The 14,080-nt window shown below is 42.4% G+C and overlaps 1 long non-coding RNA gene across 1 annotated transcript in view; it reads right to left on the bottom strand.

Moving 5' to 3' along the window:
• Positions 1-2,053: 2,053 nt before the first annotated feature.
• Positions 2,054-14,080, bottom strand: part of LOC116866987 — a 50,509-nt gene continuing 38,482 nt past the window's right edge. Inside the window, exons 3-4 of the long non-coding RNA XR_004382540.1 lie at positions 3,980-4,078; positions 2,054-2,213 (exon numbers count right to left, since the gene is read on the bottom strand). This is a non-coding gene — a long non-coding RNA (uncharacterized LOC116866987). The remainder of the gene's footprint in view (positions 2,214-3,979; positions 4,079-14,080) is intronic.

Consider the following 14,080-nt stretch of genomic DNA (forward strand, 5'->3'; position numbering starts at 1 on the left):
GGTGTACTAGCGTCCTGTTACTGTTGTACCCAATCACCTCAAATTCGATTTCCTCCCTGTCTTCCTTTTAACCCTTACCCTTTTTTCCAAAGCTAAATGAAAGGAAATCAACTATACATACAATGGGAAGAAAATTAACCTCCCTGTCATTATTTTCTGAGTTTAATTTCATCCATATACTACACGCCAATGACAACTCCTCCGGGGGCATTCATCAAGGAAAAACCTCACGAAAGTTTTGCACGTTATTTCAGCACCTATTATAGAGAATCTTACAGTGTCGTGAACCCACTAAGCATTAAAATGTAAATTGAGAGGAAGAGAAAATATTAAAAAAATAGCTTCAGGGGGAGAAACAGGAGGTCAGTCTGAAGTTCAGATTCAAAGGAATTGCTGGGGAATAGGAAATAACGCTACCAGGAGCTTGGGCTAGAATAACTGGTAGGTGGGAGAAATTAGATGCCTGCTCTGCCAGCTGCAGCCCTGCCTGGAGCGGTTTTTTTGGCTTCCCTAAGTGGAGCAGATTTTAGCCCGTGTCTGTATTTCTGTGGTAGGCGCTGGTACAGAATCACGCATGACCTCAAGTCGCTGTCCTTGGCCTCCGGTTTAGAAAGATAATTGCCTACCATTGACTGTTCCTTACTTTTATTTTATGAATTTATTTTAAATTATAACAGCAATAAATGTTTAATAGATCATCTCAAATTCAAACCACGAAGAAACATGTGAAGAGTGAGGGTCACCTCAACCGTCCCTGCCCCCTTCTACCTCTCTCTCCTTTAAAATAACCACTGTGTGGTATATGGATCCTTGCTGATCTTTCTTCACTCACTGGAGTATATCCTTTTTTGTTGTTTTATTAGTTTGCTTTTGCACTCCTTATATCCTGGATACCCTTCCACATAAGCATAGACCATTCAACCACGTTTTTAATTGGCTTCATCGTACTCATTAGGAGCAAATCTGCTGTAATTTAACTTTTTTTATGGAAGGATATTTACTTGGTTTCAGTTTTTAATTTTTTTAAGATAGTATTTATTAATTTGTGTGAGAGAGAATGAGAGAACAAGTGGTGAGGAAGGGCAGAGGGAGAGGGGGAGAGGGAGAGAGAGAGAGAGAAGCAGACTCCTCACTGAGCAGACAGCTTGATGCTCAGGCTCGATCCCAGGACCCCAAGATCATGACCTGAGCCAAAGGCAGACACTTAACTGACTGAGACACCCAGGCACCCCTCAGCTTTTAATTTTTAAACAGTTCTGGAACAAATGCCATTGTACACATATCCTTGCATACTTACATAGTTATTTCTATAAGGTGAAATTTCTGGGTCAATTTTTAAAAAGGCTGCTAGCTTCCATGCTTACCAACAATGAACTGGAGTTCCATTTTGTCTATACTTTCAAAGACACTGGATATTAAAATATTTCTAATTTATCTCTATCTGATGGCATGAAAATAGCATCTAAAGGTTCATTTGATTTGCTTTTACCTGATCAGTTACAAGATTAAGCATCTTTTCATATTTTACCATAACATTTCCTTTAAGGGTCCTATTAGGGTCCTGAGGACTCTTTGGAAGATGGCTATGGGCACAAGAGAAAGCTCAAGGCTGCCAGGAATTAACCCAGAACGTAGCATGCTAAGTTCCTGGGAATATGGGACAGGACAACCTTCAGACTCCTAATTAGGCAGCGTCCTATCTACCCCCAGGCTTCCTCCTCTCTCTGTGAACTAACAAGAGGCCTATGCAGAACACATCAATCATTCTCATCCTGCAAGCCCTCAAGGTTGGGTCATAGACTTCTCTAACGCTCGCCTACTGGAAGTATAATGGGCAGCAATCCCTGAAAAGCCCCCAAAATGGTAGGAAAGATATCATAAGGATTTTAGAGAGTCAGAACTACATCCTCCACTTAAATTCATGATCTTGGATCAAATCATTAAACCTTCTGCGAAGAGTACTCCCAGGTTTGCTTCAAAAATTAAACAAAGTATATGGAATATTAAATGCTCAGTGAATGTGAGAATCCCTTACCTGTTCTCATCTCCTCTGTCTAGGCCTCTTGAATGCCTGGGGTCTCTCTTCTCACAGGGCACCCAAAGCCAGCTAGCAATCTTGCCCTCTGCTTCAGTCACGGACCGATGCTTGCTTCTTAGTCTCTGTCTGGCCAGCTGATGCCTCTGAAGGCTGGGTTTTATCCTTGCTCTTCTTCCTAATATTTCAAGAGGTTTTTTCTTAAAAAACATTGCTATTCTTCATTGTTCCATCATCACATCCCTAGAGTTTAAAAGCCACATCCCCTTCCTCTGGATTTCAAAGCCTGTGTGAAACTAGAACAGAATTGCCTCTCCCAAGCTTGGATGTGGACTTGACCTTCTATTATGCACCCTCTCCCCCTCATAATTCAGTTTCCACTCAGGTGTCTGTGTCCCCACCCTCCGATCTCAGCTCTTGCTTCCACCCTACCAAAGTTTTCCTTTGCTAGAGCAAAAACACATCCCACTGCAGTTGAACAGGCCCCCCAGGAGTCCGTGCTGATGGCTTATCCAGGTTCTAGCAAATGATGCTATAGAAGAGAAGGAAATAAATTTGCCCCAAGAGAAGGGCATGACTCTCATTCCTATTTCTCTTTCCCACCAACTGACTTTTATAGAGCCCCTCATGGTGCAAGAAGCTCTGCCTTCTCCCCAAACTAGGACAATTGATCAATCTCTACAGAAAATTCTCTGACAAAGCCAACTCGATAACATGGCGCACAATATCCCATTCAGGAAACAATGCACGGGAGTGGAAAACAAAACAATTGCCACTAACACTTCACAGGTTTGGGATCAAGTTAAAACCTTAAAGAACTAATCAAAGCTTTCACCTTTTTTATAATTGCGTTTGGTCCCAATTGTTTAAATTAATTTATTTATTTAAGAGAGAGAAAATGAGAACAATAGCACAAGTGGGGAGAGAGAGAAGCAAATTCCCCGTTGAACAGGGAGCCCCATGCAGGACTTGATCTCAGAACCCTGGGATCATGACCTGAGCTGAAGGTAGATGCTTAACCAACTGAGCCACCCAGGGGCCCCTGATCCTGCTTTTCTTTTTTTTTTTTTTTTCAAGTTATACCTAAGTATTTTTGTGAAACACAAACATCTGATTGCCAAACCCACAGAGATGATGTTAAGCATTCAGTTTTTATACAAATCTTCTGTGGAGATTTGCTACTTAGTTTTATCATTAAGACCATCAGTATGTGTATTAGATAACCATAAAAATAAGGAATGAAAATTTTTATATATTTTACACAATTGCTGTCTGTATGGGTTAGTATATTAGTTCAGCTGTTGCAAAGGAGGCCAAATCATGATGGCTGAAGACAAGACAGAAGGTTCTATCTCCAGTTAAAATTCCATCTGATAGGTGCAGCAGGGAGAAGCTGTACTCCACAAGGTCATCCTGGGACCAAGGCTCCTTCGATCTTATTGTTCTGTTATTACTTAGAGTTTTGTTCTTGTCCTCATGGTCAAAACCAGTTCACCCACTGCTATATCCAGACACTAGCCTTTGGAAAGGAGGAAAGAGGACATAGAGGGCGAACCGCTTTCTTTTAGGAACATAATCTGAAAGCGGCATACATCATTTTTGCTCACATGTCAGGCCAGAGCTTGCTTCTGTGGCCACACCTTGCCAAGGGAAATGGGGAAATGTAATTGTAAGAAATACTACTGAAATTAACATCTAGTATATTAATCTTTATTTGCTTTTCTGGTAATTTCCTTGGGACTTAGTCCTACAGGTAGGATTGTTTTACTTAGAAGATATACCAATTAACTATTTTCTCAGCAGCAAATGAACAGGGTCAAATTTATGCCACTATCACTAGCAATAATTTGACCTTTTTTAATCTTTGCAAATTTGATTGATTGAAAATGGTATGTAATTGTGATTTTAAATTTCATTTTATTATTAGTGTGTTTATTTCATTACCTGTGAATTTTAACAAGTTCCAAATGTCTATCAACTGCTTGTATGTCTTCTCATAAGAATTGTTCTTTGCTCATATATTGTCTCAGGTTATTTTTTTAACTGTAAAACAAGATAATAATATCTGCATAACAGAGTGTGGTAAGGATCAAACTCTGTTTCTCCTACCCCACCTCTTCTTGTTTCTTCCAGGCAAATCCTGCGGCACTGGGCCCAGTCTGTGTTGGGGTCACAGTGGATTGGTCTGAGGAGTCCCATGCATTCTGCCTCACCACCCCATCTTATTTTGTTCACAGCACTGATGATTATCAAAAATGACACTTTTCAGTAGTTTGCTTATTCTTTTTTTTTTTTTTTAATTTTATTTATCTATTTGACAGAGAGAGAGATCACAAGTAGGCAGAGAGGCAGGCAGCGGGGGGGGATCAGGCTCCCCGCTGAGCAAAGAGCCCAATGTGGGGTTCGATCCCAGGACCCTGAGATCATGACCTGAGCTGAAGGCAGAGGCTTAACCCACTGAGCCACCCAGGCACCCCAAGTTTGCTTATTCTTGTCCTTCTCCCTCCACTTACTCCCCAAGCTTCCCTAGTAAAACCAGACCCTAGTTTCTCTTTCTCACTGGTATTTCTCTACCACCAAAACAGCATCTGGCATATAGAGTAGATAATAAATCCTCGCTGGTTAATGAACCTTCTTGTCTCACTGCCAGGGTCTTTGACTATGTTCAGTACTTAGGCACAGTTTATAATAAGCCCTTTTCCAAAGACAAATAAGTCATAGAGCCCCTGCCTGCCCCCTCCTGCCTTCATACACACTGTCATGCTTCCAGCTCTTTCATCTGCCTCAGTCTGTCGTATTTACGATCCCAGCAGAGTGCACCACCACCGATCACACCCTAACATGTCACTGTGCTGACACATCTCGCACAGTTTCTACCAAGACCTCTAGTCTCTAATCAAGAACGAAGAGGAAAGGAAGAAAAGAGGGGGAGAGCCCTGATCAGGCCGCCTAAAAAATACTGTCCTTGGGCAGAAAGAAATGTGGTTGCCTGAATTTTTGGTTGGAATGCCTGAGCTAGGAACAGGCTGTAGGGTAACAGAGAGCTTTTTGCTATCTTCCGCCAGCTGATGTGCACTTTTCCAAAGCAGAGGTTGGAGCAAATAGAGTCCACAGCTGTGGTTCTCAATCCAACACCACTGACGTGGTGGTTTGTGAAAATCCTCCCAGAATCCTGCATATTGTTTTCCTGTACCCTAGTCATAAGGAATATATAATTTTTTAATTTGTTTAAAGATTTTATTTATTTCTTTGAGAGAGAGAGAAGACAAGTGGGGTGGAGGGGCAGAGGGAGAGGGAGAAGCAGACTCCCTGCTGAACAGGGAGCCTGATGCAGGGCTTGATCCCAGGACCCCAAGATGATGACCTGAGCTGAAGGTAGATGCTTAACTGACTGAGTCACCCAGGCACTGCTGTACAATTTTTTTTAACGTACTTGTACATTTTCAAAGGGACTTTCATGGAATGTTGGGGGAGGACAGATAATGTACCTCTAGCATGCCTCTATCTCCATATTAAACCAAAAATCTAGCTAATGTCAAATTTTAAATTCATTTTCTTTCACATGAAGTAAAACACAGGTATTGGACATTTTGGGGGACATCTTATCCTATTTTACTTTTGTTGTCTCAGAATTATGATGATTCTAATATTTTAGAATTAATTTCACTTTAATTAACATACTATTATGGTCTATGGTTATAAGAGTAACCTTTTTTGAGACCAAATAATTAAGTAATTAAATTTCAGAATTTATTTGGCAAATTAAAAAGCAGGGAGGACATATAAACTGTATCTAGAACTTGGACTGAATGTTCTCTAATGACAATAGGAGCTGTATTTCTCAGGGAAAGCATAACCCCAGCTCTCCAATCGCTTAGCCTCTCTCAACCTCTGACTCTTCCTGCATCCCATCAGCATCCTTTGTGAATTGACTGCAAGTCCACTGCAGTAAACCTACTTCAAAATTATATCCTGACCACCCTCAAGCCCAGATCTTCCTATCTGGAAACAAGGGGGAAATGCTCTCTTTCTCCTGTGGCCTTTAAAAGACTCTACTGATGCATGAAAACACCTGTGTGTTACTTTAGAGTTACACGAGCTACATGTTCCCTGGTTTGGGGATTCATTGGTAAGAGCATGAGAATGAGCCAGATAACCAAATCCCCTCCTGTGTCCCATCACAGTACCCCGTCCTAAACATCTACTCGAGGGGGCTGTCTGTTGTGGCTGACATCAGCACGCCTGGAAGTGAAGCTCCTTTAGTCGCCTCCAGATCCAGCCTGGGCTCAACATCTGGGGAACAGGAATATCGCAGCTGAAAATAACGAGGTGGGGAGAGAGATTCACGATGATAAAAAGGTACTGACGTGGCAAGCTAACCAAAATAACCACGGTCAGGGATATGATGAGAAACTGTGGCTCTCTCCAAGTCCTCTTGTCTGTTCCTGTCTGAGGGCTGGCCTCTCATTCTACCTCCACGACCTTCCTAACCTTAACCTTCACGTTCCTCACAGACTGATGAGCTCATACTTCATGCCAGGATATTCTTGGCTAGGAAAACATTAGGAGCTTATAGAAATTAGAACTTATAAAACCTAACTTGTTCAGAGAGCATGCTGACTTGGTCCCTAACAAAAGCATTCTTTATTACCACAGTACCCCAACGGTACACAGATACAGTTGCTTGAAAGGAATAAAACCATAAACATCGATACCCAGCACCTGAAGCATACGTAAAAGTGAAAGAAAATGACATACAAATACACAAAGTGCTAAAGAACCTCTATGGGAAGATGTTTAACAGTTTTCAAAGTCCTCAGTTTATAAAAACCAATTTTTAGAAAGCCTTAGTGCATCCACAAAAGTTTCCGTACCTCGGTAACACCCAACCTGGTAACTAATGAATGTGGAGGATTCAATATAGACAGAACTCTCTTTTGTATTTTCCACAGTATTTTAAAAGACATTAAATCTTAGATGTTCCCAGATTATTCTTCAGAAGAGTTCAAAGAAATGGCTTTGATAAAGACGGCTTTGAATGTGAGCAGATTGTCATTGCTAAGAGGAAATTTGAAACTAGGTTGAGGCAGTGACGGCAAGGAGCCAGTAAGCAAGGTCAGGCTTCAAACGTGGCAAGGAACCTGCCTCAGAGGTGCCTTAGAATGAGAACAAATTGGAAATGTTAAGCCGGCTGCAGAAGCAAGGGCGCTTCCAAGTTATCCTGCAGGACTTGTAGTACCTACGTAGAGATCGATAAGACGGGTTCCTCCAGAGGAGATATGGAGGGGAGATTAAATGATTTTTTTCTCTTGAAGAAGGAGTTTTAGAAACCCCTAGGAAAGGACGTATACTGACCTGAATTTCATTCATAATACTGACCTAACTGTGAGCAAACCACAGATGCACTCTAACAGGCCTTAGAGGCCATGTAGTCAAAGAACCTGTATCAGTGTTTTCCAAAAGCCAGCCTGTGAAAGAGCTCTATCAAGATTAACCAGGGAAGACATTTTTAAATATATAGATTCCTGGGCCACACCATGGAAGCTTCTGATTCCATGGGGCTTCTGACTCAGTTGGTCTAGAATGAAGCCCAAGCATCTCTATTTTAAATGAGCTCCACTGCTGGAAAAGCAGCTTGGAAAGAGAGGGACAGATCAGACTGACAGAGCTCAGGACCTAGGGATCTGGCTCACTGACACCGGACGCAGGTACTTGGTGGGCAGTGGTGGAGTTGCCAGTGAGGAAGTCACACCAAGGGGCTATTGGACAGGGTGTCCCAGTGAGAGGCTTGGGCATGGTGACATGTAGACAGGTAGGTCAGCAGAGGCCAGCAGTTCCATCTAAAAGTCTGAAAGAAGGAGCGGTCACAGCCACAGTCTGGGTTCAAAGAAAGATCCTCAGTCCAGAAAGTTGTCAAGCCCCAAGGACATTATCCATGGAGGGATATAGGCACAGAAGGACCAAAGAGGTACCCAGAGGTGCTCACTTCAGCAGCACATATACAAAGAGGTACCCAGAGGTGGGCAACTCTGAGGTTTGTTAATGAGAATTGAGTAGAATCCCAGTCTCTAGAACTCAGCCAGGAGCAAGGGGAGTTAGTATTTATCAAATGCCTTCCCTTTGGAAAGTATTTTTCACAGGCTGGCTCATTTCCCTTGCATTTTCCTCACACACACAGACTTAACCCAGACCTGATAGTGAGGTACACTTAAAAAGTGACCATGGGTCAATCTTTATCTCCCTGGACCACAACATCATCTTTAAAATGGGTGAAACCATTCTTACTCCACAAAATTTGGAAAGGATAAAATACATCAGTATGGTCTGAAAGGAATTTTGCAGTTTCTAAAAGGAAATCCTAAATTTCCGTTGCACTATTTTGCAAGATGACACGTTCAAAAACCCACCAAGACTTTCTGTATCTGGCTAACTTCCCTTTTAAAGTTCTTCATTAATGAATCACACCCTCTGCGCCATCCACATTTCTCTTGGCTTGTCTAAGCCCTGCACTCCATACCAGCCCACCTAGAGGGGCACTGGGCTCCTTCCTCATCCTCACCAGCATCTAGATTGTTGTTCTCACCCGTATGTCCATCCCTTCCTCCTTCCTTATATAAACGACTAAACTGCATTGAGCACATACACTGTGCTAAGCATGGTATTGAGTATTTTATTGTTATTCATTCTTTGATCAGCTATGATAACTCTATTAGGTAGGTACTATTGTTTTAACCCTTTCACTGACGAGTAAATTGAGGCTTTAAAGTAGAGAAGTAGTGTGCAGAAAATCACATGTAGTAGATGACAGAGCCATGACTCGGACCCAGGTTCCTCTGTGGCCAAAGCCTTTGTATGCTCTTTGCTGTTGACAGAGCCGTCTGTCACTCAAGGCTGATCTCAAATCCCACTTTCTCCATAGAGTGGAGGGCAGCTCTAGGTTTCACTGGATCAAAGGCAACACCAAAAACTTTATTTAAGTACATCGCAGTCTAGAAAATCAGTGAGACCCTTCATTATCCCTTGCAAAAGGTGCCTTCCGGGCAAACAGGAATATGTGATGCTCATAGCATACTTAGCTGGAGTCTTCCCAGTAAGACATCAGCTGAGTCTCATTTATTTTTTTTAAACAGTTAGTCAGAAGCATGAAAACAAATAGTGATACATGCTTTAGGAAAATCACTCTAAACTTTGGTTTTCACAACATTTAAGTGGAGATGGTAACTTAGGACAAGCAAGTCAGTCTGATGAGTACTCATCTGTCTCTGAATCTTCTCTCTCTCTTTCTCTCTCTCTTTCTCTCATATGTCAGGACCTCCCCCCAAGAGGGTTTGAAGAGCCCTGGCCTCACATTCTCTGACTGAGGACTGTCACCACTTACGTATGCTACTCTGGCCCTGATCTTGTACTCAGTTTCAAAAACTAAGAGACAATAGATAAATGGTTAGATAAATGTAGAGATAAGTTTATACAATTATACGATTATGCATAGATCTATGTATCTATATCTATAGAGATCAATTTAGCTATCTATATAAATACATCTGTATGCCAGTCACCTGATAGGTGACTTGGCACAGTTTAACAAACATTTATAAAGGGCCTACTACGTGCCAGCTTCTACATTAAACACTAGGGAAAAAGTCAGAGTAAGATCTGGTTCCTGCCCTCAAATAGTTTATAGTCAATATCACGAATCTAGATGTTACCTCATTTAGTCATTAAAGTAACTCTGTGATTCTGTTATTATTTTAAACAGAATAAAGAGAGACCAGGGACACACTTAGAAATTAAACAATTTGTTGAAGGTTATGCAGATGTAAATAAGTAATAGAAGTCTCTGCCCCCAAAACAAACACGTCTACCCTCAGTCTACTGCCTGAGTCTTTTCCAAGATCTGATCTCCCATTTTGATCCTGTGTCTAGCAGTTCAATCAACCCGTTGACCATCTTGCCTGATTCCTTTTCCAATAACCCTTACCCTTATCTCTGAAGTCCCACACCCAAGTAAGGGGAGCTTTTCCAGGGACTGAAATTCTTCTCCTAAACTCCAGGTGGCGCTTTGCCACTTGTGGTTGTGCTTGCTGGCTGCGGGGGCCCTCCATGTCAGCTGTACTCTTTGTTCAAGAGGGAGAGGCATAATACTCCATAGTGTATATGGACCACATCTTCCTTATCCATTCGTCCGTTGAAGGGCATCGTGGTTCTTTCCACAGTTTGGCGACCGTGGCCATTGCTGCTATAAACATTGGGGTACAGATGGCCCTTCTTTTCACTACATCTCTATCTTTGGGGTAAATAGCCAGTAGTGCAATTGCAGGGTCATAGGGAAGCTCTATTTTTAATTTCTTGAGGAATCTCCACACTGTTTTCCAAAGTGGCTGCACCAATTTGCATTCCCACCAACAGTGTAAGAGGGTTCCCCTTTCTCCACATCCTCTCCAACACATGTTGTTTCCTGTCTTACTAATTTTGGCCATTCTCACTGGTGTAAGGTGATATCTCAATGTGGTTTTAATTTGAATCTCCCTGATGGCAAGTGATGATGAACATTTTTCATGTGTCTGATAGTCATTTGTATGTCTTCATTGGAGAAGTGTCTGTTCGTATCTTCTGCCCATTTTTTTATATGATTGTGGTGAACCATGAGAGACTATGGACTCTGAAAAACAATCTGAGGGTTTTGAAGGGGCGGGGGGTGGGAGGTTGGGGGAACCAGGTGGTGGGTATTAGGGAGGGCACAGATTTCATGGAGCACTGGGTGTGGTGCAAAAACAATGAATACTATTACACTGAAAAGAAATTAAAAAAAAAAAAAAAAAGAGGGAGAGGGTCCCACTGGCCCATCAGGATCCCTCTTATTCCAGTAGTGACCACCCTATGCTCCTAGCTTCAGTTACCTTCAGTTACCTGAATTTGTCCAGTTGTCCGTCTCTCTGCCCTCTGGATATCATGCCCAGTCCTGGGGCCTCATAGCCCTGCCTGGGTGTGCCATAGATAGGCCTTTAGCTCCCCACGTGTGCCCCAGCCCAAGGTGGTTAATCAGCTTATGCCTGGCCACACCCTAAGATAAAACAGGAAGTGCCATAAATGCATTCAGTTTTCCTGCAGCAAAGTTTGTCAATAAGTAACAGTGGATATAAAATGCCAGAAAGGAAAAGGGTTCCATGTCAGAGGAGAGAAGACTGGCAGGCCGGAGGGAATAGTCTGAATCAATCTCACTCCTACACACACACACACACACACACACACACATGCACACACACGCATGCACGCGCACACACACACACACTCTGCCTCTCTTTCACATTCACAAATACAGTTGCACTATCTCACACACACATACGCACCCTCTCTGTCTGTCTCTTTTTCTCAGGATTGCAGTTCTCTGGAACTGAAGGCCAGAGCACAGAGCTCTCACCCAGAGTCACAGGGAAGGGATCAGAGTGACCTTACTCTGAATCTGTTGATACTTAGTGATACTGAAGCCTCAGGGTCCTCACATGCACTGGTCTCCATGAGCACAGGGAGTTGTCAAGGCTTTCTGAGAGGCACAAGGAAGTCAGACTGCAACAGAAAGCATTTCATAGAAGCATTTCTGATAAATTGCCCTCTGAAACCAGGAATATAAATCTCTAAGGAGCCATGTCCTGACTTTTTTTTCCCACTCTAAATATTTATGTAATTTATAGAATTTTTTTTTTAAAGATTTTATTTATTTGTCAGAGAGAGAGGGAGAGAGAGCGAGCACAGGCAGACAGAATGGCAGGCAGAGGCAGAGGGAGAAGCAGGCTCCCTGCAGAGCAAGGAGCCCGATGCGGGACTCGATCCCAGGACGCTGGGATCATGACCTGAGCCGAAGGCAGCTGCTTAATCAACTGAGCCACCCAGGCGTCCCTAATTTATAGAATTTTTAATAAGTATTTTTATGTGTATGTGTTAATTTCGATACTTTTGTGTTATACTAGGAAACGTCCCCAAATTGAATCAACTATGGGCTCTCAGAGCCTAGATCTCCTCCTGGGGAGGAGAATGCTGGTACTGAAGAAGCAAGGAAACTCAAAAATTGTGCGGAGACCCAAAACATCAGAAGGGAAGTCTAAAGTGTCAGTCTACCAGAAGGAACAAAGGCAGTTAGGATAGTACATGTGTGGAGTCTGGGATCCAGAAGTCTAATCCCAAGCAGACAAAGTGAGGATTCAGAGAACTGCCTGAGTAATTGTAGCTTGCTGTGAAGATCCCCCAGTCAGAGCAGAGGCCAATAGGAGCTGACATGGGTAGAATGGTCAGGCAAAGCAGGGTGTCAGGGACCCAATCGAGAACACTAGAGTTGGTGGTGAGGCTGCAGTCCAAGCAGGAGAAACCAGGACATGAGGGCATGTGCGCCATTAGGCAGACAAGGTGGGGGACGGTGGGGAAAAACTGTTGACCAATGGGCACACAGGCTCCATTGGCTCACCTTAAGACACTGTACCCCAATAGTGGAGCTGGGCACCTTACACTCTTTTAGGCTGCATCAGGCATCCCTCAGCAAGAATGCAGTGCTAAATTAGCAGGACTGGGGAAGAGAGGCAATGACAGGCAAGCAAGATGAGCAGTAGAATTTCACTATAGAATGGGGCCTAGATTATGACTCATCTCATAACATTGCTGGGATGATTCGATCAATGCTGTAGTAAAGCATGTAACCTTATTCAATCCCGGAGAAGACTCAGCCTCTCTTGACTATGATGCTACCTTGCATGTAGTCAGCAGAAAAGAAGTTAAAAAGTCTCCTGGTATGAGAGTTGCAAATTCATTCGAGGAAAGAGCCCCTAATTTACTTTAAAAAGAAATCTGCAAAATAATGCAAAAATGCAGTTTATGTTTTTCCTTCCGATTTAATGAATTTCTTGGTAAATTTTTATCTGCTTCCTTGGTTAATGATTGGTTAGTTGTCCCTTATAGTACCACAAGTAGTTTCAGTTTTCCTTATGGTAATGATTACCATTATTGTATTTTCTAAGTTGATATACTCTAATATCACTCTGTTATGTTTCCTAGTGGGAAAAATTAGAAATTTCCTTCCATTTCAAAGCTCACAAGATGTTTGTGAACCTCCCCCCACTGCCCTTCTCCTCAGAATGTGGGATGTCCTGTGAGTTGACTGCTCAGAGATAATGTCTCCAGCCCCTGGTCCGTCACCTAGAGATCCCTCCCTGAGTAGGGCACGTTGATCCCCAGCACTGACACCTGTCTGCTAAGGCCTTTGAAAGTGATCTTATCCTCATCTGAAATGTGAGATTCTAATCCTATCTAATCACAAAAGGTCAGGGCTCAGTCTTCCAACAGAGATGCTTACACCAAAGCAAGAGATATATGGGTAAACTGCCAAAGTATGTTAGAAGGTCAGAATCTGGGATTTTTTATTCTGTTCAGATGCAGACCCTTTTCTTCTGAGGGGAAAACATATTTAATATTATTAAGAAAAATTTCTAGTAACCTGAGTCATGTTCAAACACAGAAAATACTTTGAACCACAAGGTTGCTCTCAGAGAAGAATATTCATCATTGCAGAGGGGGAAAAGGAGTGGGTCATACATTTTTTTTCCCACCCACCCTAGGATCCGCAATTAAGGGAATTAATGTGGTTTGCCTAACCTCCATGACGAAGCAATCCTTGCCTGACCTCTCAAATTACTCTCAGTCTGGAGATTGTAAAACCAGACAGAGTGGTAGTAAATTCTCAAGAGACAGCAAAGGTGCCAATGGGCTCAAGTCTGGAGTCAGCAGTCACTACCTACACTTGCCAGTTCTTGGAGTTATCCTCAGCTGTATCCATGAGCCACAGCAAGATGTTTAAATGTCTCCCATGTTTTTTATTCTACTATTGATAAATTGTATTTCTTTTGAAAAGACAGGAAACATCTCCCCTTGCTCTTACTTATTTAAATGAGAGATATTTGTTACATGGAGAAAAAAACTGCAGGTGAAAACCTGGCTAACCTACCAACACTATATATTGTTTCCTAATATGATTTATAGCATAATACTCAGCATAAATCACAG

This window comes from Lontra canadensis, unplaced genomic scaffold, assembly GCF_010015895.1.
Source record: "Lontra canadensis isolate GAN:19392208 unplaced genomic scaffold, GSC_riverotter_1.0 scaffold12, whole genome shotgun sequence".
NCBI lineage: Eukaryota > Metazoa > Chordata > Mammalia > Carnivora > Mustelidae > Lontra > Lontra canadensis.